This window comes from Nycticebus coucang, chromosome 14 (genome assembly GCF_027406575.1).
Source record: "Nycticebus coucang isolate mNycCou1 chromosome 14, mNycCou1.pri, whole genome shotgun sequence".
NCBI classification, from domain to species: domain Eukaryota; kingdom Metazoa; phylum Chordata; class Mammalia; order Primates; family Lorisidae; genus Nycticebus; species Nycticebus coucang.
Window position 1 is genome coordinate 99,382,923 of NC_069793.1, and position 7,484 is coordinate 99,390,406.

The 7,484-nt window shown below is 36.5% G+C and overlaps 1 pseudogene across 1 annotated transcript; it reads right to left on the bottom strand.

Moving 5' to 3' along the window:
* Window positions 1-5,740: 5,740 nt before the first annotated feature.
* LOC128565156 (isopentenyl-diphosphate Delta-isomerase 1-like) lies at window positions 5,741-6,913 on the bottom strand (annotated as a pseudogene). Its single transcript, XR_008374214.1, has one exon. The product of XR_008374214.1 is annotated as an isopentenyl-diphosphate Delta-isomerase 1-like (transcript).
* Between the last annotated feature and the right edge of the window lie 571 nt (window positions 6,914-7,484).

Consider the following 7,484-nt stretch of genomic DNA (forward strand, 5'->3'; position numbering starts at 1 on the left):
GCTCTCTCCACTCCATTGATGATGGAGATAAGAACTTTAATGATGCAACCAGAAAGACTTTTTGTCTATCAACAGTTCTTATTTTCTTTCTGTAACACATCATAATACAATAGCCATCCGTACCATTATCCTCACAGCTACTATTTCCTCCATATCTCTCCAAAGCCTAATACATCTCATCCACATGTACAATTCCTCTTTCTGGTACAGCATCAAAGTTAACCAGTGATGAGAGTCAAGGTGTCATCTTGTGTTGGGGTTTCTCTGTGTTCAATCTACTATCAGTGATGGGATCTTCATTGCAAAAGAGAATGATCTGACTCCAAACTCACTACCTATTGTTTGCCTGCCTGAGCCTCTCATGGTATTAATTCTAACAAAGTGAGTTCTCCCGAAGCAGATGCTGAGATGCAGTCTGGGGTGCAAGATATTTATTAGGAATCAACATCTGTGAAAGGAAAGGGGAGGAAGCAATGCTTGACAGAGGAAAAATTAGCGCTGGGAGGCAGCTCTCTGCAGTGAAAACAGACCAGGAAGTGGCTGACAGCTGAAGGCTGTCCATGGAATTCTGTAGAGCTGGACAGGAAGGGAATATAGATGGTACCCCCAAAATGTCTTCCACACTCTTCTCCTCATAGTTTAGCTCAAGAGGGAGGATAGTTTGAGCTCAGGAGTTTGAGAGTAGCCAAGCAAGAGCAAGACCCTATCTCTACTGGAAAAAGAAAACTTAGCCAGCCATTGTAAAAAAGCAACACAGTATCAGACATGGAATCAAACAAACCAGGATTCATATCTCTTTTGAAAAGCTATGTGACTTTGAACAGGTCTCTCAACCTCCTTAGAACTGGGTTTTCTCAACTACAAACAGCAGATTCAACAGCCTCAAAACACTGCAGTAATGTAATAAAATTGAAGATGGAACACAACATTCATTCCTTTCCCCCTTCAATTATTCACTTTTTTCATACAACTTTGTTTTTGGTATGGATTGCTTTTAATTACTATGTATTTAATATTATTACAACCTTAATATTGTCCCAGGAAAGCACTTAATAAACTCTAAGCTTCGTAGGAAAATAAGGCTATTTTTATTTATTTTTATGCAGAAGCTACAAGGTAGAACACAGGAGTGTAAAATTTCTTGTTTCATAGCCAAACTGTGTGGTCAAGGCATGTTCTTTAACTTACTTAAAATCAGTGTCCACCTTCACAAATGTAAAGTAAAATTCTGATCAGCCCAGATCACAGTGCAGTTTTCAGAAATAAATAAGTTAATATAAACAAGAGTGTTCAATAAATTTTAAAGCACTGTACCAATAGAAAATATCATTGTTATTATAATTCTGATAACTTCCTAAATAGGGTCCTCAATATGCTCTCCTATTCAATACACAGCAGATTAAGTTTTCTAAAAGCAGAACTCAGATGCTATCATTTCCCTCTTCCAAATTCACCAGTGGTGCCCTTTTACCCCTCAAATATAGGTCACGCTTTTTAGTCTGGCATTTAGAGCCCTCCCACTTTTAAAGATTTGTCCTTGTTATTCATGTACACATATGATAAATGCTTCTGGCAAATTGCAAAACTTCTGAAAATAATAATCAAATTAGAGAAGCAATGTGCTCTATTTGTAATAAGGAAACCAACACATTACAAAACTTACAATAGCTAAGCTAATCACTTTCCCCTTTGCCTTACTAACCTAACCACCAGTGTTACTGACCTTGTGAGCTCAAAATCACACTAACATCTAGTCACACACTATGAAAAATAGCATTAACAATGGCTGGGCACTTTCTAGACAGCCCTCATACAGAGGATTTTAGTTTCTGTATATTTTTGTTCCTTTTATTCCAGGAGAAAGTCTTCACATAAAATTATTTAAAACTTGCATTTTTCACTTTTCAAAGTATCAGTGAGAACTCTGACACATAAATGTAAGTCATTAGTTTGGCCTTTACAAGAAATCGTGAAACAAAATAAAAATTAATGACTTTGCTGGACTTATCAGAGAGCTTAGATTTTAAAGCAAACTGTGGCTCAGAAGTCTGAAGAGACAGGCACTTCCAGAGGGATACAGCAACTGTGATCTGCTTACTTGGAACAAAATGCTGCTAGAGCCACTACATGGTAGAACTTTTTAAATAACATAGCCAGGCATTGTGACAGGTGCCTGTAGTCCCAGCTACTTAGGAGGCTGAGGCAAGAGAATCACTTGAGCTGGAGAGTCTGAGGTTGCTGTGAGCTGTGACGTCATGGCACTCTACCAAGGGCAACAAAGTGAGACTGTCTCAAAAGAAAAAAAAAAAAGAAGGAGGAGAAATATTTGAATAATAATTTTGATGAAATGATAGAGACTTGGGGCATAACTTAAGAGTGAGAAACGAGCTTCAAGGTCCCAGTCTTAGAGTTGTCCATAATAATGTTATAGGCTTTCTCTTTAGAAACCCTCAGGCTTTTAGGATGAGAATCTCAGAAAAATACCCTGAGAAACTTAGATCTACATTAAAAAGAGGGCATCATCAAAGAAGGAATGAGAGTAAAATAAAATGTTTTATTTCTTATTCATAATTCATCTAAAAGATAACTTTTTGTTTAAAGCAGTAAATGTTACGGTACTTTGAATAACTCTAGCAGGTGGATATGGGAAATGACTGGTAATATGGTAAAGATGAGCAGTGGGAAGTTGAAATATTCTAAGTTACTTGCAATACATGCATAAAAATAGTATATTTATGGGGGATTAAATTAGTTAAAAATGTATAGTATTAATATAAACCTTGAGGCAATTGATAAAATTTTTTATACTATAATAAATAATATGATAAGGAAAGAGATAAAATGGAATTTTCCCCACTAGGGTATGAAACAAGAAATTTTACGCTCCTTGTGTTCTACCAAGTAGCTTCTGCACAAAAATAAACAAAAACAGCCTTATGTTTCTATGAAGCTTAGAGTTTATTAAGTGCTTTCCTGGGACAATGTTAAGATTGTAACAATATTAAATATTATTTATTTTGAACAATTAGCCTATCAAGTTTTCCACTTCTCTTAGATTGATTTTTGCTAGAACATAGTCCATTTCCTATACATTTTTAAATTTTTGCCATAGTTTCATAAATATTTTTTATGTTTCTTTGAATAGTTTGTTTGTATTATAATTTGTAATCTGAGAATACAATAAAACATTAAAATAAATATCATTAATAAACCTCTTTGGGTTGCAAACTGAAAAAGATTGAAAAAATTGTTCAAGTGTTAACACTATTTCATATATTGTGAGCAGAAATTTTTAAAGAACTCAAAAAAGAATATTTGGCCTTATGCTACTTTATTTTTTCTGGAAAAAGTATTTCTCATCCTTGAAATAGAAAATTTACAAACAAAGGAAACCATTGAACTAATGACTATTAAACAGGATTTTTATACATTTATAAAGCACATTTTGCAGCTATATGACATGAACACTAAATGTGCTGTCATGGTAAGGTATAAACACATTTCCTTTAAAAATTTAGCAAAAAAATATCTTTCTATGACTTGAGTAAGAGATAATACACTGCAGCACTTGGAAGGGATCTAATAAATAACACTTTCATTTTCCACCTGATTTCTGAACCAATTGAAATACAAGAGAAGAGCTAGGATATACAATATCAACTTTACTACTGAGAAACATGACACTGGAAAATGTGGCTAGTGTGTGTACATGCCGTCAAGCAGGTTTTCTAAAGTACAAACTCCCAAAATCAGACAAACTTGGCTATCCAGACATGGAAGAATTAGAACAAGAAAAGTCTCTTCTAATATTTTCCTGCCTCCTCCCCCTAACACAGAGCCCAACCAGAAGGTTGTAGAGAAGATATTCTACTGCTGACAAGGGAATCCAGGATCTATGGAAAGGACTGAGTGGGCAATCGCTGTCTTGTTATTCCACCAAAACTCACCAATAATGCTAAGTAATTTACCCCCTCTAACAAGGTGTGGGAGAGGTTAGAAAAAGATGCTAGGCATGTTAGGCTAGTGAGTTTCCCCCATAGGTAAAGAAACATCAAGTAAAGGAAAGAAATAATTCCACCCCTTGTACCTGAGAGTTATCACCACTCTTCATGTATTTATTCATTCATTTATCCTTTCATTAAGGATTTATCCCACACTACTACTCTCTAGACCAGGCGTCCTCAAACTTTTTAAACAGGGGGCCAATTCACTGTCCCTCAGACTGTTGGAAGGCCAGACTACAGTTAAAAAAAAAAAAAAACTATGAACAAATTCCTATGCACACTGCACATATCTTATTTTGAAGTAAAAAACAAAATGGGAACAAATACAATTCACACTGCTTCATGTGGCCCACGGGCTGCAGTTTGAGGACGCCTGCTCTAGACCCTTAAAAAGATCAGTGTTAAAACATTATTCCAAATATAGCCCTTAAGTTCACTCTCCAAAACAGTATTAATATCATATTGAAAATGGCTAAAATCTGAGGATGATTTATTTTCTATGTTCTAGAAACCAACTTTATTTCTTCACTCCATTTTTTTTAAATTTTTTTTATGGTTAAATCATAGCTGTGTACATTAGTGCAATCAAGGGAAACCAACTTTATTTCTAAACAATTGATAGAATGGGAAGAGAGACCCAACAGTTGTATATTACTATATGTCTAGAATTAGTGTAGATATTGACTCATTCCGCATGTGCTGTAAAGAGTTGTATGAATATGAACACAGCAACCAGTCCTAACTTACAAAACAATTCTTGGCACAAATACTACAAGTGATAGATGCCTAGACAACATTGCTATTTAGACCTTCCTGTCATATTTTTTTTTAAATGTGGTAATTTTTTATTGTTTTCACTTTTTAGTAAAATAAATACTTGTTACTTAGTCTTGCCTCAAATTATAAATTATCTGTTCAGGATTAACAAGAAATGAATATTTTTAATTTATAAACCATTTTGCTTTGTAAGAAAACAATTTTGTATTTTATTTTTCATTACTATTATACAGCATGTAAGGATAAGAAAACAGTCTTAAGGGTTCAAACTTGTGAAATATACCTGTGACAATTTATAAAAAGTGTATTAACTGAGGTACAATTTTTATACTAACATACACATATTCCAAACTTGAACTATTTAGTATAAACTCAGCCTTTTGCTTTGTTCTTTTTCTGTCCCTGCAACATGGCTCGACTTTGCAGAATAGTGGTTCTTAGCTGAGCGTGACTCAGTAGAGTGGCCCCAGGGACAACCAGTTCCAACTACCCCTCAGTGCACAGGCTGGCCCTAAGAGAAAGTTTTCCAGCCCAAATGAATGCTGGGCCCGGGGTAGGAACCCTGTGTACAGGACACACTTCCCACCTGTGTACAGCCCTCTGGCCCCGTAATTCTGAGAACACAGATTTTGCTAATTGGCAAATAACATTTATTGTCTTTATTATTATTTTTTTTTTTTTTTCAAAAAAACAGAGTCTCACTTTGTTGCCCTTGGTAGAGTGCTGTGGCAACACAGCTCACAGCAACCTCGAACTCTTGGGCTTGAGTGATCCTCTTGCCTCAGCCTCAGGAGGATCTTGAGACTACAGGCGCCAGCCACAACACCAGGCTATTTTTAGAGACAGGGTCTTGTTCTTGCTCAGGCTGTTCCCCAACTCCTGAGCTCAAGCAATCCTCCCACCTTGGCCTCCCAGAGTACTGGGATTATAGGCTTGAGCCACCGTGCCCGGCTGGCAAATACTATTTAAAAGAAGACCTAACCTAACCCATACCATTGCCAAAAGCAAGGATTGCACCTGGCAGACAAAAAGTGATCCAAAAACGTTCACCATAACATATCAAAAACAAAAGTGTCCCTGTTAGTTCAGATTTGTTATAACCGTATGTCTGGACAGGTTAAATTGTGTTTTATTTGTTCTCTTTCATTTCACAGTAACTTCTCATCACATATATGGGGTGTGTGATGGTTAGTTGTGTTTTCTACACAAGTTGTAAATTACCTTAAGTTTATGAAGGTAATTTATTTATTAGTTAACTAATTTATTATTAGTTGTGTTTTCAACACAAGTTGTAAATTGCCAATGTATCATATGAGAGTTTTCTTAATGGGGAACCAAATTTTATAAAAAAGTAATTCTAAGTTTACCAAACAGAGAAATCCTGAAGTAATCATTCATCTCCACATTCACATTCTATGTATTTTCTCATGGTCAACAAACTGGCTCAAATGATTTAAGTTATCCCACCATTTAAAGAGAAAAGTCTCTACAATGATTTTAAACCACGGTGTAATCTTAACTTCCCCACTGGCTGCTTTTTTCAGAAGATCTTCCAGTTCTGCCTTGGACACATAGCAGTAGCTTTTAACCTCATTCGTATCTGGATTTAGAGTCACATTCTTCCTCACAAACAGAATGTAGTCAATCTCATGCTCACTCCAGATACCATCAGACTGGGCCTTGTAGTAAATTCGTGTCAAATAATTAATGTCTTCTGGAGGCACTTCTTGCAAAGGAATTCCCAATTCCACATGTGTAGGCGCCTCTGTGCTGCCCGTCGCACTCCAAGGGCATTGCTCTCCTCAAGCTCGCCTGGATTACTTAATGGATGACTGCAACATGTGTTGGTAAAACAATCTGGAAAGGTAATTTTAGCCTCCGACCTCTGCTGTAGCAGCAGCTTATTTTCAGTGTTGAATAAGAAGACACTAAAAGCCCAATGCAATAATCCTTTCTCAATGTTTTCATTCAGGTGACAATTCTTCTTAGTCTCAGCCCCAATTTTATCGTCATTTTCATCAATAAGTATACACATCTCTGCCAAGAGTTGAACTTGTTGCTCATCCAGATGGTCGGTATTTATCTCAGGCATTGTTAAAAAATGTCTTATTTGACCTAGAACACTGAGCGGCCTCCGGACCAAGTCCTCCTGTCATATTTTTTTATAAAATCTGTAACACCACTAAAATTCAATACTGTCATCTTCAGAAATACAGCAAAAAATACCCTTATCTTCTGTATAAATTACAGAGCCTGCCTTTTAAAGAAAGAACTTTTTAGTCTGGCTCCTGCCTACCTCACTAGAATTTTCTCCCACCACTGCCTTGCTATTCCCCACTGCTATAGCTCTCCCAAACTATTTCCAGTTTCCTAAGCATATCAAATATTTTCACACCAACAGATCTGGGTTCACATTTATTTCATTGTCTAGAACCTAATTACACGTTCTCCCACACTTTTCTCCTTTACTCCTAAATGTCCTTTGAATCTCAGTTTTCCAAGAGGTAGTCCATGAATTCAAAATATTTAACAAGTATGGCTCAGGGGCCCAGGATTATCAGAATGGGCAGAAGTGCTGGAACAGTCTTGGAAGGATTATCATGTGCAGAGACTAACCCTTCCTTATAGGGTCATGGCAAGGTGTGGGAAAAAGGTCTTTGGAGAAAAGCCTGGGTGGCCACAGGGCCTGGGAAGCATAAGCAG